A 27,832-nucleotide genomic window follows, 5' to 3' on the forward strand; every position below is an offset into this window, starting at 1 on the left:
TTCCCTCGCGATGTGATTTTACACTGTGAGTAACAGCTCCTTATTTGACTACAGCCACTCAATGCTTCTTTAAAAGGTTTGCAGAACTTAAGTAGACATTGTGTATGTTTTAGGGTAGGCTGGGGACAGTTGCAACAGGGGGTCACTGCAAAATATCTGATTTTTTCCCCATGAGCTGTCAGGCCATTTGTATGAATTAATCAAAACTCACTGAGCTTGAACCATAGTTTTGTTTTTTTCTGAGTAACATGGTTAGCACGTGTCAAGGTCAGTGCTTCTAGTTAGCACAAGATGTTTCAGGATGGCTGATAGGGCAAGTTGTTGCAACTGTCCCCATGCTAAGCTGCCACATCAAAACAGATCACACAACAGTATATTTCAACATAGACTAGTCATTGCTGCAGTTTGTACAATAAATACATGTTAAATAAAAATTGAATGCATTGCAAATTCAATTCTCCTTGTCTCACACTGAAATATAGTGATTTAATTGCATTTTTAACATCTGCACATTAACTCAATAACTGTTATTTAATAAATATTTCTAAATAACGTAATGATACTGTAATATTATTACAAAATAATCCACGCTTTTACAATACAAAGCTTATTGAGACAAAAAGTAAAAACTAATTAGGGAACTTTAACATACTTTTAAAATGCTGCAACTGTCCCCGGGGTTGGGGTCAGTTGCAACAAGTTATATGCAATGATAATTTAAAGTGTATTGGTAATTAGAAGACAGACGGAAGTTTAATATACCAAGATATCTGGTCTGAGTAACTGAGAGAAATGCGTAAAGTGTTGCATCCATCCCCTGTCTCCCCTACATGTTTCAGATTTCGAGTCACGTGGCGTCACATGAGGCTGTGATTTCTAACAGACATGGCAGGGCATGGAAGGCAGGCAGGCAGACAGGGAGGGTCTAACAAAAGACACCATCAAGTTGGATTATGGGAAGGGTTTTGGAGCCTTATATAGGTGATATTTTAGATTGACAGTGTGATCTTGATTCGCCAGAACAGATTACAGCGATACCTGCGATTGCATTTGATGCAATCCAATATAATTCTGTTGAGTAATTAATTTTTTCACCTTTTAACTCTGTCATGAATATATTATCTTTGCTGTTCATACAGAGGTGCAAGCAGACCCATTAGACAAGCAGATATTTTGTTCAAAATGTTGCTAAAGTCACCACTAGTTAATTAAATGCTTTTTCCAACTCTCAATAGAGCGGAATGAATCAGCACCAGGCAAACAAATTTGTCACCACCATGAACTGCTTCCATGATTTTAGAAATAAATGTGAGGGTTTATAGTAGTCATCTTTTCTAAAGCTCTTAACAATGGTTTTCATTGAAGCTTTACTCAAATAACTGATGCATTTTTTAACACAATTTTCTACAGCTGACTTGTTCTGCCTGATCAAAAGTCCAAAACGTCCACAAAGATATTCAGTTTGCTATCATAAAAGAGCAAGACAAGCAGAAAATCCTCACGTCTGAGAAGCTGGAAGCATATTTCGCATTTTTGCTCGGAAAACAAACACCTGATTAACAACATGGCAACGATAAAGCAACGGTGACACCAGAGAAAGGAAAACGGCGTTACATGTTCATCCTTTACAGATGCATTAAGCCACAACATAGATGTAACCAGAGCGTCTCACACCACCAATTATCGGTTAAACCCTGAGTCACTCTCTGGTCTCCGGGGCCACTGTGGAAAGACTGCAAAGCTTTAATAAATACCAATAACAACAGCAAACACACAGTGTTCTTTTTTTTTTTTTTTTTTCGGACTTGTGGTGTGTTTATACTCAGTAAAGATATAATAAATAAAAAAAACAAACAAGGCCAACATTACCTGATTTATTTATCACACTACAATTAATGTCCCCATGTTTTGTATACTAAAACATGAACTTAATATTGCAATATTATGTACCATTCTGACTATGTTTGAAGCAATTTGTTTCCTCCTGTCCCTTCCTTCTCAGACAGGAAGCTCAGGCAGGTTGCAGGAACACTGCAGGAGTGCCAGACGGGTGCAATATTGTAGTTTGACAGTGACAAGTAACAGCGAGTCCTCCTCTGTTAGTTGATCAGCTGTTTATAACTGTAAATCATCTGTCAATGAAAAGCAAAGCCCGTTCTCCTGAAAATAAAAGCCCACTGCTCTGAAAATACACCCTTCATTGTAGATCAGTGACTGTCTGCCTTCTACCTGCCAGACTCCATTAATATATTGCTCAGTTTAACTGTCACAAACATCTACTCCCTCTAAAAGATTACTGATGATTTCCTATGACTCATAAACAGACAATAACTTATTCAGTGAACATTCAGCATTAATTTAATGGAGCAGACTTTTCAAAAACTGCACACCACGGCTGTAGCACTGTTTCCTCAATCTTTGATGACGTATCATGGCCATCCTGCAGTAAATATATTACAGATTCCTCCTTTAAGAGAACAACTCATGTCATGCAATTCATAAAAATAGTCAGGACATGCTGTTTCAATTTAACTTAATAAATGAACCTACGGTAGCTGCAAATGGAAAGTGCAGGGCACTATAACATCGTTCCGACAAAGTGGTGCATAAATCTGACTGAACATTTCTTGGAAGACAAAGGAACCATGATCATAGAGTCATCAAGATGTTGTTTCCTTTTAAACGACAAACAAACGGCGTCCAATAATCTGAGACTCAGTTTGTCATCATAAGCATCACAATAGATGCATTGCATGCGATTTCTAATGGAGTGTACAGCAGTTCATAACTATAAATTGCATCACCCATTTTATCAGAAAGAATGTCACATATATCAGACAGATGTTATATGTCTTGGTTTGAATGACCTCTTTCCTCAGTTCTCTGTGACTCTGTACGTGGCTGTAAATCATGAGCCTCGGTATCACTCTGCCTCCGCGTGAGATCCATTTAACCACTGAGAAGCGATAAGGGAGAGATCTATAATCGCTGACTGACACAGGTTATCGCAGATGCGCTGAGGGCAAAAGGTCCATACAGAGAGGAGAGAGAAGATTTGAAGACGAGCAAAACGGTGCAGCAGGTGATGGATGAGAGGGGAGACGGTACAGTAGAGAAACTGCAGGGAAACAGAAGAGATCTGCTGTGACGTTACTATACTAATAATACACTCCATTTTTACATGAAAAAAATGTATGTAAAATAATGAGAGAAAATTAGGAATTACAAGCAGAGGGTGAGGTCTCTACAGATACAGACACCACACACACACTTCTAGTGGGTCATAAGAGAAAGAGATTATGATTATATGAGTCTATGCATTGTTTTTAAGGAACATATTGCATATTATAACATTTAAAGAACCTAATACCAGAACAATAAATGTTTAACACTAAATATGACATCATGAGCAACCAACTGGCCTCGTACATTATGAACTGAGTGTGTCTGTCTCTGCTTACTTGAGAATAATTTAATTTTTCATCCCAGCAGTGTTTGACCTGGACACAAGAAACCAGGTTATTTGGAGAAATCAGGTTAAGTCAGGAAACCACAGAACAAATAGCACCTGTGCAGTAACCTGGTTACTGTAAAACCTGCGTTAACATGCAGCTGTTCAGTAATCACGTCACTCCCATGAATACAGTCATATTTTGGAACCATGGCAGGCTGAGTTTGATGGTATTAATTACAGTCTTCTATATTCTAGCTTATTAAGCCTTGGGTTTAATTTTCATAGTTTTGTAATCTTTTTCACTATGATAACACTGAACTTCCAAGGTTATCTCTGAGATCTGAGAACATGGCAAAATCACTACTGGCAGAGTAACACCAATGAGCAGTCTGACTATAAAACAGGTTGTTGCTTAGTCAGATTATCTAACCCACTTTTTTAGAGGTCAAACTTGACATGAGAGGTACTTTTCTCTTTTAATCTGTTATTTGTTCAGTTCAATTGCTGAAACACATATCACCTATAAAAATATATACAAAAGAAACCAGGTTATTTGGAGAAATCAGGTTAAGTCAGGAAACCACAGAACAAATAGCACCTGTGCAGTAACCTGGTTACTGTAAAACCTGCGTTAACACGCAGCTGTTCAGTAATCACGTCACTCCCATGAATACAGTCATATTTTGGAACCATGGCAGGCTGAGTTTGATGGTATTAATTACAGTCTTCTGAGAGAACAGGCTCTAGTGAGAAAGTGTAGTTTTATGTCGGAGTGTAAAAGTGTCTGTGCACTTTTACAATATTTTGATGCATTTTTAGACCTCTGAAAGCGACTGTTCTTTATGTTGTTGCCATTTTATGTTTTAATGAGATTTTGTCAGATTTTTATTATTTTGGTTAGGCAATATTGCTCCTGAGTGCAGTTATTGATTTATCAGAAATTACTGATAACTCTGCACTATCAATTAATAACATCAAAGGGATTTTGCACACTGATCTCTGTGTTTGGTTCGTCTGTTCTGGGTTATTGTAGAAATGGATTCTGTAGAAATGGACCTGTGCTCTCTGTAGATATAAACAGCTCATTCTAAAGTTAGCAGTAATTCTGTTACTTAAAGGACTATTCTAGCTTATTAGGCCTTGGGTTTAATTTTCATAGTTTTGTAATCTTTTTCACTATGATAACACTGAACTTCCAAGGTTATCTCTGAGATCTGAGAACATGGCAAAATCACTACTGGCAGAGTAACACCAATGAGCAGTCTGACTATAAAACAGGTTGTAAACAAGCCAGCAGCTTAGTCAGATTATCTAACCCACTTTTTTAGAGGTCAAACTTGACATGAGAGGTACTTTTCTCTTTTAATCTGTTATTTGTTCAGTTCAATTGCTGAAACACATATCACCTATAAAAATAAATACAATTGTAGGCACTGGAAAATGAAGCATTGGGTTTGGATTAAACAGTGCACACGGCATCTTTCAACCACGCAGTCAGATCAGCTGGAGGCACCACCCCAGCAGGAGAGGAGGAGAGCGGGGACAAGAGCCATGCTACAGCTGGGAGCTACAGCTAACTTCAGGCTGCTCCTGACTAATGTCCAGCCAGGAAAATGAACTTATGAAAAGGGCCAAGAGACTGCTGTGCCACATCCTACAGGGACCCTGAACACAGCACATCAAACTATTGCGCTTGATGGTCAGATCGTACTCCAAGCTGACAGGATGCAACATGCAAGACTCCAGCAGGATGACGAAAGGAGGACTCTGTTTTTTTACTGGGACTGACACCTGCAGGTCGGTTGATTGATTTGTTTGTCATTATGATCCTGTCTGACCAAATTCCCACTGGTCCGACAGTCGCTGGTGTTACTTTAATGACAAGAAAAGCACTAAATCTATTACGGTCAGGGAGCAGGACTTGTGCAGACCTGATGCATTTTATTTCTGAGTGAGAGGCTATTTACTGAACATTTACTGACTCCAAACTAATTAACACCAAGACAAACAACCAGCACTGAATAGTACATTGGCTCCCAGCCTCAGAGGACAGAAGAGCTGAGAGAATTAATAGTTTATTTTTGACGACATACGTATGTGTGAATTTTACTCCGCTGACAACGTTCTTAAGAAGGTCCTGCCAGTTTTTACGTAATTACACACATTTCCAGCTCAATGATGGATAAATACCAGCTGTTTGTGACCTGACTTCAAACCGGAGCTGTAAGTTTCACTGTAATTTATCATGTTGTAGTGTTTGCCCCATAGGTTAACCTGATGAATCTGGTGCTAGCATGTTTTTAATGAGGCTAGTTCCACAAGAGAAACTTTGAGAACGTTTAGCCAGTTTCAAAGCCAATTAAATAACGATAGCAGTTGGTCGCACGCTGTAACCGTTGTTTCATGTCGCTTTTTGTTGAATTTTATATACAGTGACAGCTGCTTAAGCTTTTTTTTCCCCCATATGAAAGCTGGTTTGATCCTCATCATTGGTGTATGCCTAATGCATATATGTGTGCGTCTTGCTGTATGTTAACTTACTTCATAGCCATGCCCTGAAGGAAATGATACGGCACCACGTGAAAAAGAAATGGTCAAACTGCAGGAATTCATGTGCTTGACAATGCTGTGCAACTTTAATTTGCATTTATTTAGGTTACCAGGTAGAGTGCACACATTTAATTGATAACTCACCCCATTGAACAATCAGTTTGTTGAGGAGTGGGAAGCATTTTTTTATTTGGTTACCTATTTTTTCATGGATGAAGCTTGGTGCCTTGTTGCTGTTGTTTACTTCAACCAGATGCCAATTTAAAAAAAATGCACTGCAGGATTATCTCCTGGATGTGTGTGTATATACAGTATGTACTAACTGTATATGTTGTTTTTTGTTGTTTTTATATTTTATCCTATTCCATTCTGAACTCAATTAATTATCTGTATGTTGTTTTTTGTGTGCAGATGATAATAAATGACCTTGGTTCCTTGATTCCTTAACTGATCTTCCACTGCAACAAGACGAATCCGTGCTCCCTCTCATAAATGGAATTCCTACAACTTAAATTAGAGATAGCAAGGTTGTCGACGGTGTGCAGGTGAAGTGATGCAACAGCTTTACAGATGGTTCAGAAGCAGGAGCAAAAATAACAGGATACAGTGTGCCAGTAGAGGTGGGTGGATTTGGTTCGGTTGCAAAGGCAGAGGGAGAGAGACCAGGAGAGAGAAATAAAATGGAAATGGAAAAAAAAAGGGTTTCGAAGGACATAAATTACATGGTTCCAATAAAAATCACTAAATAAAATTAAAACCATGGGCATTTAGACTCAAACGTGCACACGGACGCACGCACATCGTCTTTGTGTCTCTGAAGGCCTTGTGTCTCTTTTGCTTCATGGCTCCCTTGTTTCCTCTCGTTGCTCATCCCTCTCATCTGTCTATCTTTCTGCGCTCAGCTTTGCTTTAATTATCAGCTGGCTGCCACCGACACCGAGTAACCACTCCTGACAACCAGGTGTGGAATGACAGCGACGCACACACATTCTTGCACCCAGACACACTCAGATTCACACTTCAACAGTATGCATGCAATCATGTGCCTCCATAAACATAAACAATGGGAGACACCGGCAGATATGAACAATAAGACTCGCGCAGTCGCACACACACAACCTGTGCATGTGTGTGTGCGGTCTCTCAGAAACAAGCGGTGGGAGCAGCAAACAATGGTGGCGATATTGCAGCCTGGTTGGAAATGAGAGTGGGGGCGAGAGAGGATTAATTACAGGTACGAAGGAAATGGAGAGATGAGAGGACAGGGAGAAAATATGAGGAGGAGAGGAGGCGCATGAGAGCGGAGGGGAAGAGACGGGGACGTGGAAAAGAAATAGAGCTGTGCAGGAGACAGTGAGGAGACAGCGAAGTGCAGGTTGAGGAGGAAGAGGAAGAAGAGCGAGCGAGGTGGGGAAAAAAAAAAGAGTTGCTTTGTGGCTCTTGCTAACAGGTACATGACAGACTCATCAGAAATGACATGGTTTAACTTGTTCAAACAAACTTCCTGTGTTTGCTTTCCTGATGAGTAACCTGAGAATAATGACTGTTGTTAGTAAAGATTATAAGTAACATTTACTTGTGACTAAGTATTGGGCCCAATCATAGTTGGCATATTACAAAACAGTGATATGAATCTTTCTTGTAATGATCATTTATAAAGCACTGAGAAGGCCAAGACACAAGGATGTCATCCTGCTGATAAATTATGATAACGGTAGGTCATTTTTCAACGAGCCACCACCAAACCAATAACTGTCGACTGTGGATGTATTCGCTCCCTTCCCTTAGTTTCATCTGGGAGATGTGTGACAGCAGGGACGTTCCACAGCTTTTTACAGTCAAATAAATAAAAACTCAGAAAATATCAATGAAGGACATATTCTTACACTTACACTCTTGTTAAACAGAAAAATACAACTCACCTGCTTCTGAATTCAAGTTTCTGTTTCACTGAACTAAGACGAACTAAGGCTTAACTGCTTAACAATCACCTTCATTCAACAATGACTAACTACGGTTTGGACAAAATATTTTCATTCTTTAGAAGCAGACTATTGAATTAGCAAACTGAAATGAAAAAAACAGCAACCAGCACTGGACTCAGCCAATTGTGGATAACCTCTATGGCCAACAAACTTCAGTCGCACCCCATTTGCATTTTGAATGCAGTTCCACTCCCACTGCATTTGTACAGTGTTAAACTTTGTGTTACACTGATAGCAATCATAGGTGCTGTGCACTGAAGCAAGACAGGTTTTCTTGTGATAGATGATCAGAGGTCTGACTTGGAGTTCAAAACTTCCAAACTCTACAGTGATTGACAAAAACAGGAAAATTACAGTATAAGAACCTTTAAAACTGGCCTGGACTCTCACATTTTCAATGACTTCACCTACAGCATGGATTTAAGGAAAAAGAGGAGAAAAGGCTTCCCTGCCTCCACGGACAGACACAGGCTAAGTGTAGATGCCACCGGTTTAGTAAAGGTTTTGCGGCTGTGAGTTTGCAACAATCCTCACACCTCATTTAAATTCATAGTCAAACAAGCATTATGTGTTATATATATATATATATAACACCTAGAACACAACAAAAATGCAATCACATAAAAAAAAATCATAAACAAACTGCAATTGCAAGCAGAGATCACTTCACCGAGAAATTGTCTTGTTGCATTAAATAAGACACTAGTGATGTCACAAGAACAAATGCTTCAGCACCAAGTAGCCCAAAATTCTGAAAACTTGAAGGTACTCATTTTTCAACAGTACTGTGGTTAACAGGGATGCAGTTCTCCAGACCTGATGGGGGTAACATAACACCTACAAGTGTTCTAGTCTGCAATTAAATACCAAACAAGGAAGGACAAAAGAACAACAATACAGTGAAAAGTGCAGGTGCAGTAATCGCTCCGGCTGTGTAACAGCGGTAACAGCTGTGTTTGAAAGTAAATTTGTGCTTGAGGTGAATTATCAGAGACAGTCATAAATTGGCTAAAACTAGCATGTAAACAGTGCCATGTAACTTTTTACAAGAAAAAGAGAAAACTTGTAACTTAGCAAAGCACTTGAAAGACAAACCTCCAGATGTAACACTACATTAACAACGTATCCCATCGTATCCCATCATTGTTATCCTTATTTTGAAACACATAAATTTACACTTTGAACCAAACTGTATATATAACAGTGCACTGAATCAAAAAGTGTATCTAACTGTGACATTAAAATTAAATCAGAAAATGTGTGCATTGTTACACCCTGAGTCCAGACTGATTATTTGTAATGTTTGGTGTACCTTTGTTGTAGTCAGCTGCACCAAGATGAACTTTGCCTTCACACTAATGTTGTGTTGCATTTGTGTTGCACTCTGTCCGCGTTGCATTGTGTTGTCATTGCGTTGCATCAGATGGAAGTGCCAAACTTCAAAGGTAATCTGTGGCAAGTTCTTCCAAGTTATTTTCATTGAAATAATGAGCAGAAAAGTTCACATCGCTTGTTCTCTGGAGTAATGATTCATGTGAAAATTAGAAAAATTATTAGCAGCCCAAACATGCTTTAACACTCCAATTCCAGAAACATTAACATACAGCATCTTTCACCGGGACAAATATCATTCAAAACAGCATAACTGCAAACTTACTTGTATCTGGCTGCTACCTGTGGGTGTATTGTAGGTTGTGTCAGCTCAGGTTTTGTTTACAGTTTGGCACACATACCTAAGCTTTATGCATACTGATGAGGAACGAACAGATGCCTTTCCCCTCTGCTCTACTTTCACAATAAGAGTACTCTGTAGAGAGGACAAGCAAAACCACCAAAGCAACAATGTAGTCCAAGTAACTTTATCTCACACTCGCTGTAAAAAAAAACCCCAAAAAAGCCAGCAGATGGTAAAAATGTATAATGAAGGAGAGAGCAAAGGAAAGAGAATGTGTAAGTGATATAGGAAGCAGATGAAGAAATGTAGATGTTATTAGGAGCTGATATATCTTTGCACTGTGCTCACAAGTCTCCTGTATCCCATAATCCCTTGGCACTCTGATTTTCTCTACCAATTAGCCCACAGAAATCCACCAAAGGCACACACAGACACACACACACACACACACACACACACACAGATCTAATCAATCCAGTTGATTAAGGTCCTGGTCAGAGACAACTAGTCAATTATTTGTGTGTGTATCTGTGTGTGTGATTACCGCTGCGTCCTAGGGCCGCAAATGTCAGGCTTTCTCTCACTTTAATCGCTTTTGCATGACAGTCTTCTTTATTTCAGTCCACGCACAAAATATAATATTCACCTCCACACACACACACACACATCTTCAGAGCTGCAGGCATCAGTGTGTGACTGTGTGTGATCCACCCCACAGAGTATCACAGTTCAGCCCCTGCTGCTGCGTTATTATCCGAAGTCTCCAAGCACAAAGGGACACTTGAAAAAGGACAAATCACCTTCCTCTTCTCAGGTTTATGTAATGACATTAACCACAAAAAAAAGCTACATTACTCCCACGTCAAGTAATAAGCCTCACTTTCCACAGTACAGTAGGGCAGATGTAGATTTTCCCAGCAGCACTTCAAATGCTGTAATGTTTTATTTCACCAGTTATGTACTATTCAGCATGATCATTTGACACACAGACTCACACATGCAGAAACACGTTTACATAAACAATATTTATTGTATCCCTTCAGGGTGATGGTTCTCACTTTGTGGATTTTCTGACTTTTTCAGGCAACACCAGTGCAGCACTGTGCACTCCTCAGATTCAATTCAGTTACTCAGAAATTCAGATGAGACCGTCAGATTCAGAGATCTATGCGTCTTCAACCACACCTTCATCACAATGTCTGATCTGAGAGTGAAACTCCTAGGTCCAAATCATTATTTAAATTCTACTTCTTTTGTTCTTTGTTTTTTGAAGAGAGGAAAGAGATGCTGCATCGGCTGAGACAAATAAAAAAAAAGAAAAAAAAAAGAGGTAAAACAACTGATGAAGTACGAGAAATAGGGCGACACTAGAGCTCCTCTGTGGTGTTTTATTAGTCTCAAAACCTGTGCACATAAAAATCAGGCTCATGCACGTGATGTGAGCATGCAGAGCGGCCTCCGCAAGCAGAAAAGCAGAGGGAGCATTTCTGCTCAAATATGGCAAGTAGTATCGAAAGCACAGGTCTGTGTAGCATGAACACAACCCTCCTCACGTGCTGACAACCAGAGTTGGGAGAGTAACTTTAAAAATGTTTTCTGATACAATTACTAATCACTGATCACTAATCATTAATCTGTTTAAAAACCTAATATTAAAATATTAATAAGAAGTGGTAATAATAAGTAAGTAACATTAAAGTAATGTAAAATGGTGAAATTGTTTAGCTTGACATGTTTTATGTTCGAGTGCTCTCTTCTGATTTACGGACAAAATTTTCACACAGAGAAAGCATTTTATTTTCTAATGATAAGAAATTGGCAACTGTAAGATTAGCTGGTTTCAGTTAATTTAAAAATGCATTTTATGATTGTAATCCATCCAATAATCCCCATTTTTTTTTTACTAAATTTACCTGGAGTCTGATAACATCTTTTTTTCTGTACCTTTTATGAAATACAGCTAATGATGTAACTCCCATTACATGTAATCTGTTACTCCCCGAGCCTGCTCACAATTGATCAATACTTGCACACTTGTCAAGTTAATTTTCTTGATGGGGATGGAACAGACATTGGCTGATACGTCTCCTCCTGTCCTCGTCTCTCATTTGACTCAATAATAGCCAACTAGATAATTACAACAATAGCAAATTATGAGTCAATAATGGCCACAAGTTTGAGAAAAGTATGATGCAAAAGCATGTGCTGCCTATAGTTTTTGCACTACAAATTATTTTTATAATCTGTATAATTTATTATCTTTTATTTCCTAGATAGAAAAGCAGCACACAGTACAAATACTGTGGACATTTCAACACAAGAGTCAAACTTGGCAAACAAATAATCTACAGAAAAGTTAAAATAAAACAAAGTTTGCAAGGGAATGATTTTAAGCCATTAATTCCTGGTTGGCAAGTGTGTTTTAATCTAGTCTTTTTTACTTGTTTATTCTAACATATACTGCCTAGAATGGATGAGGTTTACAAAGAAGAATTAAAGATGAATTAGCTTCCCTGTAATCACAGTTTGATGTTTTTTTCCTTGCTCCCATTATTGTCTTCGTTGTGCATTAGTGCGCTATTTAAAATGTTCTAACGTGGTAAGATTCATCATTCATTGAAATGGCCAGGTTTTGTCCCTGCTTGGCTCTTTCTTTGATGGAGGAAGCGCTGGCTCAGCTGTTGACTGAGTGGAGTAAAAGGGGCTGTTAAACTCACATTTGAAGACCAGATAGAGACGTCTGAACCAAACGCCAGAGGATCATTTAAAATTTTGGAGTACGGCTGGAAAATTTCCTCAGGACAAAACAAAGTGTTGAAAAAGAAACAAGGATCTCCAGTTGATTAAAACGTTACATAAACCTTGAAAACAGTGGAGTAAGAATATTGTGGGGACCTGCTTAACAATGCAAATTTTTCCCTGTTTGACATTTGAGACTCTGTACAATCCAGCAGTCACAGAGGAAATGTTAACGCTGGCTCTGTTGGCTCTGCATTTTGACTCCAAATGACCAGCCACCTCTGAGCAGTTTGGGAGTCGAGGAAGTGCTCTGAGGGTGTCAACTAGTCATAACGTTTGTGTGTCCAAGGAGCACAGCCTCCATAAATGAGGGAGACAGAAGCCTAAATATAGATACGATGGTGGGAGAAGCACAAACACTCCACGACAAACACTATTAAGGCCGGGTCAGAGATGGAACTGGAAATAGCTTCACACACACACACACACCATGAACAAAAAAATAAGGAACACACACACACACTCAAACCTGTAGACCATACAAATGAATGTATATTACAAACCGCCATTGATAAAACTGACAGAAATCTGCTCGTTACATCAGCTTCAGTGTTCAAACAATTAGTCGTTAAAAAAAAAAAAAAAATCAATCAACATGAAATTATTTGACACAGATTGATCGTGGAAGAGGATTATGCTAAGCCCTGTACTTCAGTACAAATTCAAGGTACTTGTATTTTATTGAACGGAAGGGTATGAAAAATTGTCATCTGCCTGCCAGACAAATGCAGGTGAGTAAAAAGTACAATATTTGTCTCTGTGATGTAGTGGATTGAGTTTTTCATACCCTTCCCGTACAATTAATAATTGTTGAGATATTTCAGTCTGGACCAAAGAGGTGGACGGAGCGATCAACCAAAATTGCCATCTGTGGAAGACAAAAATCATTTTTCAACCATGTAGTTAACCTGTCCAGTCTAATTTCCTCCATTATCTGAAGCCACTGGAAAAACTTTGAACTGATGTTTGGCTGGGCAAGTTCATTCTTAAAAGCTTTGTGTGCATAAAAGACAATTGATCATAAATCTTGATCAACACACGTTTTAACAGCGTGTACAATAGGGACAAGGTTAGAGAAGCTATGCGTGTAAATCCCATTGAAATTTTATTGACTCATAAAGTTGTTGGCCTGTGTCCTTTTGATTTATTTGTCAAATGAATTTTGGGACCCTGCATGTTCCTACTATACTTTACTCATTAAATGTCTCATAAAAGGCGGCGTAATGACGACAATAAAAAGAAAAAACAAAGACAGAATTTTCACAGTCAGGGAGTCCCTTGTCTCCTTGTCATTTGCTCTGTTCATCAGCTGTATTCCCTGACTGCGTCTCCTCTACCTGTCAGCCCCCCGGCACTCAATTCTCTTTGCACCACTGGGCCGCACTGAGTGTGTGCCTCTGTGTGTGTGTGTGTGTGTGTGTGTGTGTGTGTGTGTGTGTGTGTGTGTGTGTGTGTGTGTGTAGGTGGCCCCAGCCTTCCTTTTGAGGATATTTAAAGCCTTTTGGGAAGCTTTGCAGGATGGAAGAGACAGCACCTGTGTGTGCGTTTGTGTGTTAGTGTGTTAATGTTGCTGCATGTGTGTGTGTGTCAGCCTCGTCCTCAGAGGGCAGTAATGATCTGCGGTCAGGGTCAGGGGCCCTGAGTTATGAGAACATATTGATCCCACTGAGCCTTGCAGTGATTGAGGGTTGTTTGTGTGGAGAGTATCTCCCTTCACCGAACTCTGAGTGCTACAGGGTGGACAGAGGGGAAAAAAAACACTCACAATCTGTCTTCCACAGGTGATGTGCAACACACTATCACCCCTAAGTGCATCCACTCTAATAGCACATGATCTTGTGAACAACCTGAATTATCCATAAAGACAGCGAACCGCTTCGTTTCATCAAGGTTTCCCTCAGGAAATCGGTTAGCAGAGGTGGATAGTGATGAACTACTCTAAATAATTGCTGCAAAGCAAATATACAGTGTGATTAATTCATCAATCACCCGCTGAGCAGAAACAGACAGATCCTGATGCATCTCATCTCGTTATCGGTATTATCGATGATTTAAACAATCACCTCACTCATTAAATATATAACCTTTGCTGTTTAATGTAGCACCGTTGATAATTTCCCCTGAAGCTTGAAAGGCTGATATTATATTTCATAAAAATTATGTTAGCCGAGACGCTCCTTATTTCACATGAGGTGGAGCACCTTAAGCAAGTGTAGGTCTGTAACTAACAACAATACGACAATATTCATTATCACTGAATTTCATCATGAATCAACTTATCGTTTAATTTAGCAAATCCAATACACAGTGAAAAAGCACCTATTACAATTTCCTAGATGTCAAGGTAGCCTCTTCAGATTAGGGCTGGGCAATATGGCCAAAACTTTCCCTCATGGTAGTGGCTCAAAAACTTTTTCTGGCAAACTTTTTCAGAAGCCAAAAAGAAAAAAAAAATCACACCCTGCCCCTACCCCAAAATTATTAATCAATAGTTGGGGAAACAACTGATAAAAAGGATTTAAGTTTAGTAAAATACAGCTCATGATAGCATCAACAAACTCTCCAGGGGGGCCCATACCCCAGTTTGGGAACTGCTGCATCATGGTATATATAACTTTATAACACTGTAATAATAGATATAATCATGTAATTGTTCAGGAAATTCAAGAATTGGTTTAAAATAACTTTATAATTTCCTTCTTTTATTTGGAACATTTGCGAAAACAAAAACGGCTTCTTGTCACTTTCTTCTTCTGCAACATTGGCAAAATTGCCTTAAAAGTGCATTACCGCCACCAACTGTCACCCTCGTGTCACGTGAGAACTTTGTAACCCGTTTGCTGCCCAAACCATGTTAACTTGCATGGCAGCTGGATTCACAAGATTGCGAGATCATCCAGGCCAGCTTTTCCTGAATATACAGCAAAGACACTAAGTGATAGTTTGCATACTTTTGCATGGTATACACCCTCATATCACTCAGCCCCACTTCAAATTTATTGATTTGTCCAAACAAAATCACATGATTAACATCAAACGTGTGCCCAGACTTTTAGGCATAAATTTACTACAAAAAGTATTTAATTTATTACTTGTATATGCAGTATGATGCTGCTGAAATAAAACTCAGAAAGGAAATATGAAATATGACTCAAGATATACAGTCTCTAGAAGTATATGATTCAACTTTTCCCATTGTCTGTTATTTAGAAGAAAAAAAAGCAAACAACAATAGCAATAAATTGTAATACTGAATTGCAATACTTGTAGAATGTCAATACTTAAGAATTGTAATATCATGTTGACCCAGCCCTAAAGAAGATGCATTGACTATATAGTGAAAAACCAGCAAATCCCTGTCTTTGCCTTTCTTTTGTACTTCTATGTACATCTGTTTGTCCCTCTGTTTTGTCCCTACAACTTGTTGAGATTTGAGAGTTGTAAGCTTCAGCTCCTCTGTAAGCTTGTGCGACCCTAAGGTTACCCATTACACCCTTCCCTGCAGAGGTTCATGGAGATGTCTCAATGCTTTTCACAGAGACATAATTCCAGCTTAAGGGCTGCACACTTACTAAATTGTGGGCACAAGGACTGCTAAACAGGTGAGAGATTAAATGAAATACCAAGTAGTTAAGTGTCAGCCTTTGATAAATTCCGACAGTCACCACCTTTCTGCAAGAGTTCTCCAAACACCTCGAGGCAACTGAGGTCCAAAAAAGCCAAACGGTTAGTACTCAAACTCAAGGTGCATCTGACACAAAAACTGTTAAATTATTTAACATGGCACAGAAGTAAACAGTCTCTGGCAAAGAGGAAAAGGCAGTTATAAGTCAAAGCTTGCTGACAGGGACAGATGGAGATTTCACAGAAAAGTTGCTAAAAGCATGAATTTACAGACTCTGGAAGTGAATTGCAGAGTTAAATCAACACCCCTCTGACATGTCTCGACAAAAAGCTCTACATGAAGAGTTTCATGCCATTTATAGTAAAGCCATAATTCAAAATCCAAGGCCGGTGTAAAATGACATGTAACCTGGTATCAGGAGCACAAAAGCTGGAGCTGTCAGCAATGGAAAAGTAATATAATTCTCTTTTATCCTTACAGGTTTACATTAAGAAAAAGCCAGAGGGCATCCTCAGCCCTCAGTGAACTGTTACTGCATGTTTAACGATGGTGCATCTGTAATGGTATGTCTTGGGACTCATTAGTTCAGCAGACTTATGCAGGGTCATATATAATACAAGACATAGAGGGTCAACACTGCTCCCTGATGCCATATTCTGAGATAAAGCTACCTGTGCACACTGCTAAATGAATTCGACACTGTTTTCATGACCACCATGATGAGGTCAAACAACTGTCTCCCTTATAACCGGGTCTCAGCATCATTAAATCTTGATGGGAAGAAGCCAAGTAGATTTCCATCTTACTCAGTCCCCCAGACGAACTGGAAGCTTCCCCAGGTAAAGGATGATCTGATATGTTCTGACATAGTTCGGGACAGGTATGACAGCCATCTGAGGAGGATTGACACTGTTCTGAAGAGAGTGGTCCGTCTCCTGAGGATTTATTTCCATTCCGTGTGTTACAGCTAGATAATGGCATGTTTATCCAACACATTGTGTATCTGTGGCTGAAATACTGCAGCACACTGGTCTTGAATGCTGACAGTGAAGTGATTTCTTCTCTATTATATGTTTTGCCTTTTTCCCCTTGTCAGCATTTAGTTCCTGTATGTAAGCATTTATGCAATAAGCTCCAACACTAATGAGCCCAAGTTAAATGCCTGTAGATATTCTGTGGAGTTTTCTTTAAAAAAAAAAAAAAAAAAGTATGTTTGCATTCAGTGTTTCTCACAAGGCCTGTGAATGCATTTAATTCTTTACATAACATTTGTACAGATTATTCTCAATATATTTTGAAAACTTCCTAATTTATATACAGTCTCCTCTTCTGCTGCCACATTCCTGTGTCTTGGCACCGTAACATCACAAACTTTAAAACAATGAAACATTACACTGGGTGATATGTCCTGTCCTTCTTCCTCTTTATGTTTATGGCTTTCATGCACTCATTTTTTTTTTTTTTTCATTTCACAGGAACTGAATTGTGTCATCCACATGTTTGTGTTTTTATCTCAGATGAATGATGCGCCTCTACTTCCTCCCACTTTACAAAATTGAAGGGAAAATATAACCGATACAAGGGCTACCATCCTGGATTGGTGATGTTATTTGGAGCCAGAGTCTGCGCAGTAGAGATCAGGTTAAAATAATAGTGATATCTATCATCGATTGACACTTAGCAATAGCAATAGCAGTAAGAAAGTAGTCCAATAAAATGTCCATTAGGTTCATTTGAATGCATTAAATGCAGCTGCCATAAACACATGAAACACATGAGACAACACCGTGCAGAATGAGTGCATATAAAACAGGACAGTTCAGCTTGCCAGTATAGCAGATTTTGGGATTTTTTAAAGTCTGACAGCTATCAAAGATCAAAGGGCTCGGACACACAGTGGGAGCTCAGAGTGGCATCGCTCCCCCATCGGGTTGACAAAAGCCAGCTGAGGTGGAGGAGCTGCAAAGTGTTGCTGGAGAGAGGGACATCATGCTTGGACAGCTGCCAGTGCAACTCAACCTCAGATATAGCTGGACGGACACCTATCAGACAGAATAGCTTACTGACTAAGACCGGTAATATAGGAAATTTATTGCATCACCTCAGCCCCTTCCATCCTTTTGGTGTACACATGTCAGTCAAACCCCACACGATCAATAATTATCATCATCTACCGATATGAAGCTTAACATTTTCACCTATATCAGCCAGGCCTAGGAGGTCCCACCTGTACACCTGGCCGTCTCATTCAGCTGAAAATTACATCACCCCCTATTTACAGAATAAAATAAGTACTTAAAACCAAACTTTTCAGAAAATGACCACTTGAACATACATCTGATCGTGGCACAGTTTATGACCTATACTGCCACCAGCCACCGGGGGAGATCAAGATGTTTGTTCTTCATTTTTGGCGAGCTGTCATGTTGTCCATCTTTATATACATACAATGGTTTGTACACATGCATTCTAGTCATATACAGTAGACAGAAGTGGACAAAGCTTCCAGCTCTTAAAAGTGTGGAAGTCCCTAAAACCTGCATTCTTTCTAATGGCCAGTGGGGGGTGATTCTGTAGGTTGCAAAAATAAGTCTGACTGTATTGAGTTTAATACAAAAATTAACCTACTTCTCACCTAATTAATTACCTCAGCAAACAGTTTCCATTATGAATGGACGACCCAAAATCCAGGCACCACCCAAGTTGCAGTATGTCATTCACCAGCTCCACCACCACCAACATCAGGAACACGGGCACTATCTCCACAGTGAATTCAATGTGGGGAAACTCTTCAGGCCTTCCCACGCCACCTTGCAGAAACCTCTGCTGCAACACCTGAGGCTCAAGGTGAATGAAGTACTATTGCGGTGGATTGATTTTATGTGTGTAAGTGCAGGTGTGATATAGACTAGGTCTTTCGCCTTCACATTTTTCAAATTTTAACACCTACAAATGACAAAGATATCAATTCAGTGATGTATAAACATAATTTGTAATTATGCATTTCTGAACCACAATTTTACCAAGCACTGTATCTTTGTGGCCCAGGTGCTATTTTTATTGTCCCCGGGAAAACGGGACATCCTTAATTTCGAGAGCTGAGCTCAAGACAAAATGGGGACTCACTCATCAAAACACTGTAGTGCTAGTAGTGTTTAAAAACTCCACAGGGTGCCATTGCATACAAAGCAAACAATCACAACCACACACATAAAAACCCCACATAGGAAACTGATTGAGCAAACATGTTCTGCAGCAAAGAAGTGAGCAATGCTCGAAAAGAAAAAAAAAAGTAGAAAGACCTTTTATCACACACACAACTCACACAGGCACTAACAATCCCGAGGCGACCCTATTTACCCTTCCTCCAAGACAATCTTGAGCTCCATACTGTAGGTTACACACACCTCCTCAGCCAATAACTGTGATTGGCTCGTGGTCATTGGCCTGAGACCCCCCACCCCCTGGACACCACCACCATGGCCAGAGAAATGGTGTCTGACCAAGTTGATTCAGTGGATAAGGGGATTAGGTGGGAGGAGCGGGGTTGGCTGACCTTGAGGGAATGTCAATTTGTTCTGGTGCTCACTTTCCCGCTGTTGCTCCCTCAAACGCTCATTCTATATTTGTATAGTAATATTATAGCCCACTGTCCTCTGCATATTTTATTGTATGGGTTGTACTCTTCCCCTAGCAGCACATGTTCCTGCTCCGAGCCAGTCGCCGTGTCAGAATACAGTGTGCTTTCTGGTCTCCACAACAATACCACAACTAACAGTTTCCATCACATTTTGTTCTGCTTTTCTAAAATGATTACTATTTCTTGCTGCCTCTCACACACTTGAAAATACCTGCTCAGTGTCAGCTTGTTTAAGACTCTGCAGCCAGCAGCAAAGGCTATAATAAACATGCATTTTTACTTTGTTTTTGCAATGTAGCTAGGCAATGTTTCCAGTGACAAAAAAAACAAGGCAACATCCAGAGACAAAAGGGTGCTCAACTGTCTCCCGGCAACAAAATTTCTTTGTGCTGACCAAATACTTGTTGCCATCAAAGAGCCATGGATGTACTGGACAGCAAAGGCAAAGCAAGCAATACAACTGCTGTATTACGTGTTCACTGAATGTGTCTCTCTGCCTCGCACACAAAAACTGCTGTTTCTCCCCCAGCAGCCGTGTCATCCAGGCATCCAAAGATCATCCAGTTAAAGGGACTACAGCCAGCATTAAGCCACACTAAAACCACACAAGCCCCATGAGCCACCGGATGCAGCTGTAGTTGTGTGTTGGATATATGTTGCTTTACATCGATAAGCTAAGCCACTTTCCCCTCAAAGCCAGAAGTTTCCAGAACACAGACTCTGTAGTGGTCATTCATCCCCGCTACACCCTAAAGGAAACAATTCAGGGTTGTACACTCTTAGAAATAAAAGTTGCTAACTAGAACAATAATTTTTTTTAGCTTGTCCCCATAGGAGAAGGCTTAGGACCTTTTAGAAAGGTTAAACTTGGAACACTTTAAGAGAGTTATACTTAAAACCCAACATAAACGGTTATACCTAGAACCACTGGTGGAAGCTTCCACCCAAATCCCCTTATGAGAAGTTCTACAAAGAACACTTCTGTGGTGTAATGATTTCATCCAGAACCCTGGATTATAGTTTACAAATTTACAAAAAATGGACAACTAAGCCTTTAAGCCAGGAGTACGCTACTAATGAAATTTTAAAAATGGCACATTATAATGTACAGTTTGGCGGATTTGCAACCAACAAAAGAAAAACACTTTGCTTTGGCCTTGGCTAAACACAACCATTCTCCCTAATGCTCCCAATGTACCATCCTTTAAAGGGTCAAGTTCATGAACTGTGACACATTTTTGGTTTTATATCTCTCAACATTTGGTCTTATTTCTTACATAATCTCCTTAATCAAAACTTGGAAATTCCACCCTCACGTGAACGTCCAGGATACCAGTTAGAGTGAGTGTGTTGGCAGTTCTACCTAGAGCTGTAATCAAGATCTCTTGAGAATTAACACCAAATCCAATTTCAAATTGAGCATCTGTTGAGTTGTTAGTCATTTCTTGAGGGACCGTTTCAACAGAACCATTTAGGTACTGGTTTGGCCCCACAGCTCTCTGGCATCTCTGGTCCTTCCCACAGAAGAAAACGCACAAACAGAATTTGGTAGAAAACCAAGCCCCTGCTTCGTGTGCTCATGGAGAGGTGAATTATAAAGACAAAGTGGTGAGGAAGCAAACACTGCAGCCCCACTGGGACAAACAGGTATGTTGTCCTATCTGAATTTATGTATGACACTTGGTCTTAATATTACCACAGCAAAATAAATCCAGTGAACCCATGTGAGTCTTTCTTCAAGGCTTTGCACACATCACACTGGTGTAGTCCTTAGGGTAAAATAAATCCTGGGAAAGGTGAGGAATCAACAGTAGGTACCGGTATGTTTTGGGATTTAGATAATAGAGGCTGTAAGTCTTATGAGTCAGGCCATAAATACCTGCTCTGGCTGGGAGAATCAAGACAAATGGGTAACACCCATTGTGACTCAAAATACACAGTGGCCAGACAGCAATTATACTGTGAAAAACTCCCACGTGCGAATGAGTTAAACTATGTTTATATGATGTGTTTTTATCTAGAGAAAGTCATAATAGTTGGTAGTTTTTACTGGTGTCAGTGGTTCTCCCACTAATAGTCTGGTTAAAAATAATAAGGTTCAACACATTCACAGCTGGGAGATACCCAGGACAATTTGGTTACTGCTGAGGAGCTCAGCTGAGGCAGCTGGGAATTTAGTGTCTTGCTTGAGGCCACCACAATGGTAAGATGAAAGCCTTACTCCATCTCCCAATGATCACAAATCTCTCTGGGGGGGGGGGTTACACGAGCAGCCTTGTGGTCATGACCCACTCCTCTAACCTGCAGGCTACATAACCACCCATGTGAAGATGACATGTCAGCAAAAAAAAAACCCTGTTTGAAATACAAACATGAAAAAAAAAAAGTATAAAGTGGTATTGAGGTTCTGATAGAGATGTCATGTTGCTGTCACAAATACTGTCCTTGTTTGATAGGCCAAACATGCACTGGGGAACAAGTAATGAGCCAATTACACCCCTGCTTCTGATCAACCTTAATGATGAGATGAAATGTCATCCTCTGGGATTTTAATTGCCTTCCTCCTCTTGCATCTTTACTCTTTAATCGCATTTCTCCAGCGGCAATGATACAAAGTGTTTTGTTTATTAGGAAGCAAGCTGCAGTCAGTATCTATCATCTATCTATCTTTACATCTCTTCCTCTTCCCTCCTCCATACAGAGCCTAACATGCACTTCCATCAAATGAATGAATGAATATACTGTATACATACTGTACATATGTATGTGTGTGTGTGTGTGTGTGTGTGTGTGTGTGTGTGTGTGTGTGTGTGTGTCAGGGCATCTATGTTCTAGGGTATCCATCCATTGTTCATTAGTTTTAGCTCGATATAAAAAGATCTTATAGGAATGATCTCGTATCTAACCTGCAGCTATAAACCTCATGGATTTCAGAAAAGACGGTGGGTTACTCGAAATCAGTTGAAAGAGCGTCCCCTGTTGCCCGTTTCATCGCCTTACTTCCGAAAATCAATACAGACAGAAGAGCTAAGATTATCCTAAACAACCATGTCAGTATTGCACTAATCCAATCTGAGGAATCAGGACGAATATTTTCTTCAGGATTCATTTCATTCTTTCTTACAAAGAGTCCGCTTGTGCAGAGAAAGAGAGGGAGACAGAGACAGATGCGCCCCCGGACCTGTTGACCCAGAGCCATTTAAAAAAAAAAACAAAAAAAAAAAACCAAATTCATTATCCACTGCGCGGTTGGACCGACCTGCATGGGCGTCACGTAATTGAAAAGGCTTTTATTTATTTATTTATTTTCAGATAAATGTGCTCTTCTCTTCAAATCAATAACTAACAGAGGCTTGAAACCAAGTAACAATCACATGACAAGCATTATACGATTTTGCGCACTGGAAAATTAACGATCTTAATTATATCATCTCACATTGTGAATGTTGTTTTGTGTCTTTGGGCATAAGTTGTCTTGGTTTTGCCATGCGTAATGAAGGCCTGTGAAATCTTTTTTTTGAAATGGTCTCATTTTCTCACCTAAAGGCGCATTATGACGGTCTTCATAATTGTTTAAGGTGTCAAGCTGATGTTGAAAAGTGAGAATGTATAGAAACAACCAGAAATTCACGTCTCCGTGAAAAAAAAGTATTGTTTTTTGTTCATATTTCCCGACTCTAAATAACATTATAACCAACGCTTTTACTGTGTTAATGCTTGTTCTGAGAGCATGAGATATGAGCAACAGGAAATGTGAAGAAAAATGTTGCTTTTACCTTTTCAGACATCAAAGAAGAGCGCGTCTACAGTTGTTCAGGAGAAGAAAAAGCCCGTAAATCCGTAATTGTAAGATCTACTTTCCAAATTCTTGTCCCCTCCTCGCTGTAACTCCAGAGCCTCTGCTGTGTCTCCGCTGGAGAGGTTTGATATCCGAGCGATTTCCCCTTAAAACCAAAGCAAATATCCGAGCAGGAGCATTCCTGAGTCCAGAGCACTCCGACAGTACCTCTTCTTCTTGAACATTTTCAGGTTTGCGCAAAACTCAGATGGCAGTTCATACAGAAAGAGAAAGAAAGAGAAGAGAAGCTGATGAATTGGACACCTGCGCGCATCAAAGCCGGATCCGACGGTGCGCCTCGGGAATCCACGTGTCTCTGCTGTCCTTCTTTCGTTCCCGTCTTTTTCCTTCTCTTATGATCACCGAAACATGAGGACTAGTATTGATGAGGGGCCAGGGGAGTAATCGCTCCATCAGCGCAGACTGACGCGCTGCGCCCCGGAATCCGGAGAGGTTATATCGGCTCTAGATGGCAGGTCTGTGTCGCTAAACCGTCGAAGAGAAAAAAAAGGGGGAAATATTCGACGAAGACGCGCATGGGTGTCTCCTGGAAAGCCTCAGTGCCCCCCGTCTCTCCACTTTCAATCAATGCCCCCTCGACCCCACAGCTTCCCCAGAACGATGTCCCCCGATGAAGGTAGATCAACTGAAGGTGATCGTCCGCCGCCCCCGCCGTCAGCGGGTTAAAAGTACTGTCTCCCCCCGCGGTTCGTCTCTCCAAACTCGGGGAATTCCTCAACTGAGGCGCAAATGCGACCTGCTGGAACGAAAGCTGTGAAGCTGATGGTGAACCCTCACGGAGACAAAACCAGGCACTGGAGACTGACTACATCTGCCTGTTGCGATTGTTTGGTGGGTCCCCAGTGCATCTCCAGGCAGGGAGGGTGGAGAGGGGGGGGGGGTATCAACAGTTTGCTGAACCTACGCACAAAACATCGACGGGCTCCGCGGGTGATTTCATCTCAGGGAAAAAAAAACTGAACCGGGACTGACAGCCTGTGAGCCTCTGACTGCTGTCCTGTGAATCCTGTATGATTGATATGTTTTATTTTTTAACAATAAGATGATGTGAAGTCATCAATTATCCTACTAGACTTAAATCTAATAAACATTATTTATAGGCTGTGTGTCCCTGCGTTTAATTCCACAAGCCACGAGCTCCGCGTCTCCGCCGGAGGATAGGTGGGAGGCAAAAAGGCCCTTTGAGGTGTCGGAAATGAATATTTTAACAGGGGCGCGGGTGTGTGCGCGTGCGTGCCAGAGAGAGAGAGGGAAAGAGAGAATCAATGGTGAGCAATGGTGTGTGAATGTGTGTGCGCAAGAGACAGAGAGTGGAGGAGAGAGGGACGGGAGGCAATGCCAAGTGAGGGAGATAAAACACTAAAACAAAAGTCACAAAGAAAAACAGTAAGTGTGTGGCGAAGGAGGAGAGAGAGACAGAGGGAGACTAACCGTGTGGGCAGCAAACAGATTCTCAGTTCAGCACCACGGACAGCGGCGCTCTGATGGCACTGGATCACTTTTTAATGTTTTCATTCACTAGGTTCTACAACCCTTCTCATAACAAGAAGGATGGAGGGGGGCAGTTTCCCGGCGCAGATTCAGCCCTGAGTAAATACTGTGGTACGTCGTTACCGGTTTCCATTCCCGGTTCAGGGTCGGCCACATGTCGGCATGCAGCTTGGACTGACAGAACCCCCTCATTTCAGCTTTTGCTACTTTATTATACTAATGCCACCTGCCACAGCCACCTCCCCAAAACACTTCCATCGCCTACAGTGAATTAGAAATACATAATTAGACTACACTTTTTTCTTTTTTTTCAGAAATAATGTTAAAGTTTAAATATTAAACGGACTTACAATATTATAATTAAGGCTGCACAATATGCCAAAAAAGTAATATTGCGATTTTTTAACTGAAATTGCGATTGCGATATGATTAGTGGGAATGGTCATTTCTTGCATTATAATTTTTATCTTTACTGAACAAAACAACAACAACAACAACAACAACAACAACAAACCAAAAAAAACCATGTTGTCTTTAATCTGAAGAAAGAGTTTTAGGTCACTGCATATACATCACTACAGCATCTCATTATGATGTTATTTTCTCACACATTTTTGATTTTTTAAAATATGCAATTTGGTTCTGATTCTGCAATTTGGACAGTGCACTTGGCCATATTGCAATTTAATTGTGCATTACTTTACATATAGTTAATAGATTACACTGTAATCTGTTCCTTGTATGTATAAATTTACTTGGCAATAAAAAAAGATTCTGATACTTTTAACTAAGTAGAAGTGTAAAAAAAAGAAAAAAAGAAAAAGAAAAAGAAAGAAACATGCAGGATGTGGTCCCTATTATATTTTCTATCTTGTAAGTTGTCTTGGCTTTTTGGAGGAAAATTTGACAACCTCTGCCACATAGTATACTGTATGTGGTCTTATATTTTAGCAGCACACAATGTCATATCTGGCACAACCAGGGAAAAGATGGAAGTGTTCAGTTGTTAAGTAGGGAGGTGACAGACATATTTCTAGGCCTATTGATGCAACAATTGAAGCTGGAGCACAAAGGATGAGTCTACAAAGGACTTCTCAGATTAGCTTCCCAAGATGTTCCTGTTCTTTTCAGTTGTCGCCTTCAATCTGAGGGTTTTTTTTTTCTTCTTCTTCTTCTTCTTTTGGCTCCTTCAAAGACAATTAAGCAACAATTTAATTAATTATCCTATTTAACATTGAAAGTGCTCTCTATCTTGCTCAAAAGTGTGTATCTTACCCAAAGTGTGGACCTTCAGAGGTAATTAAAAGTATTTTTTTCCTGTGTTCCTGTTTTATATTGTTTATTTTATCATCATTATATTCTCGTTAAACCTCTGATTTTGTTTTTAATCTAATTTATAAGATTTGTATCCTGCCATCTCAGGTTGTCCTACATCACTCCATCAAAACAAAGAGCTCTGTGGCTCGTCTGCTGGGAGCCATAATGTGACTTCCCTGCTGTGTGCCAGATTGTACCTGGTTCACCAGAATGTGGCACGCCAAACAAAAATTAGCAATCAGCCCGATATTGCTTACTTGCTGGGATATAGCCTACTGACAGACAAACAAGTGATCTATCATCGTTTAGTGCTTCCCAACCATCCACCAAACAACACGTAATTTCCTTTAAAATGGACGATTTGATATTTAATGTCAGAGGTGACAGCTGTGAAAGTGAGGAGTGCATTTGCGGTGACAGTGACTGCGAGTTCCAATCAATTCATTTACCTTATGGCTGTAAATAAATGTCAGCCACTACATTGTTCTATTGCTGCCTAACTCAGTTAGTTTAACTGATTATATTGATCTTCAACAGACACTGCAGTCCTTGGGGTCCTGACTTGGCAGATTAAAATGAAAACATACGCATAAATTCAATACACCCTGCCAATGCCAAAACACTCAAAAGCAGACTTCACATACTAAGGCACACACACAAAAAAAAAATAATCAGAGAACCAAGACACTTTTTTTTAAACAAACAGCCAGTTCCATTGTTGATGATCCAACCCAATCGCTTCAGTCTGAGAACAAATACCACAACTTTCAAATCGTGTGCAGTGCAACTTTCAATGTCCGACAGGCGGCAAAGTCCAACTTTGGGATCTTTGTCTCTCTCTCAAAACTGTGAACTACTTGGTTAAGTTTTAAAATTATCATATGACTAATGTTAAGCAATGTTTAATTTTTTGTTTCACACAGGATACCAACCCCGGCCTCCTGGGAGAAAGTCCTCTGAGAAAGTCTGCATATGGTGAATGTGGGATGGATGGATCAGTCAAACAAACTCAAATACAAATTCTTGTAGATGTCTTTGTAACATCTTAATCAGACTAATACACTAATGCACTTTTCTCTGGCCTACCTAAGACTGCAACTTGAATTGTCTTGAATTAGTCCAGAACAAAACCACCAGCATCCTCACAAGATCCAAAAAAGTTTATAAGATCCCAAAAGATCATATAACACCGAAATAGATGTCTTTGCACTGGCAGTTCATACTACAGCTGATTTCAAAATCCAGCTTCTTACCTATAAGGCTTTAAAAGGACTGGCTCCCTCCTACATCTCCAACATTGTCTCTCAATATACTCCATATTGTCCTTTGCGTTCCCTTTGATGCCTGTTACTTAACTATTCTTTGATTTCATAAGAACACTTTTGGTAGTCAAGCCTTCGCCCACCAAGCTCCACTCCTCTGGAATAAACTGCCACT

At 40.0% G+C, this 27,832-nt stretch overlaps 1 protein-coding gene across 1 annotated transcript in view; it reads right to left on the reverse strand.

The window, feature by feature from the left end:
- LOC146329522 (uncharacterized) overlaps positions 1-23,958 on the reverse strand; it is a 78,538-nt gene extending 54,580 nt beyond the window's left edge. The window contains exon 1 of the mRNA XM_084714438.1: positions 23,505-23,958. The gene's annotated coding sequence lies outside the window, so the exon portion shown is untranslated. The remainder of the gene's footprint in view (positions 1-23,504) is intronic.
- Positions 23,959-27,832: the final 3,874 nt, after the last annotated feature.

The sequence above is a fragment of the Lutjanus erythropterus genome, chromosome 3 (genome assembly GCF_056507025.1).
Source record: "Lutjanus erythropterus isolate fLutEry1 chromosome 3, fLutEry1.hap2, whole genome shotgun sequence".
Taxonomy (NCBI): Eukaryota; Metazoa; Chordata; class Actinopteri; order Lutjaniformes; family Lutjanidae; genus Lutjanus; species Lutjanus erythropterus.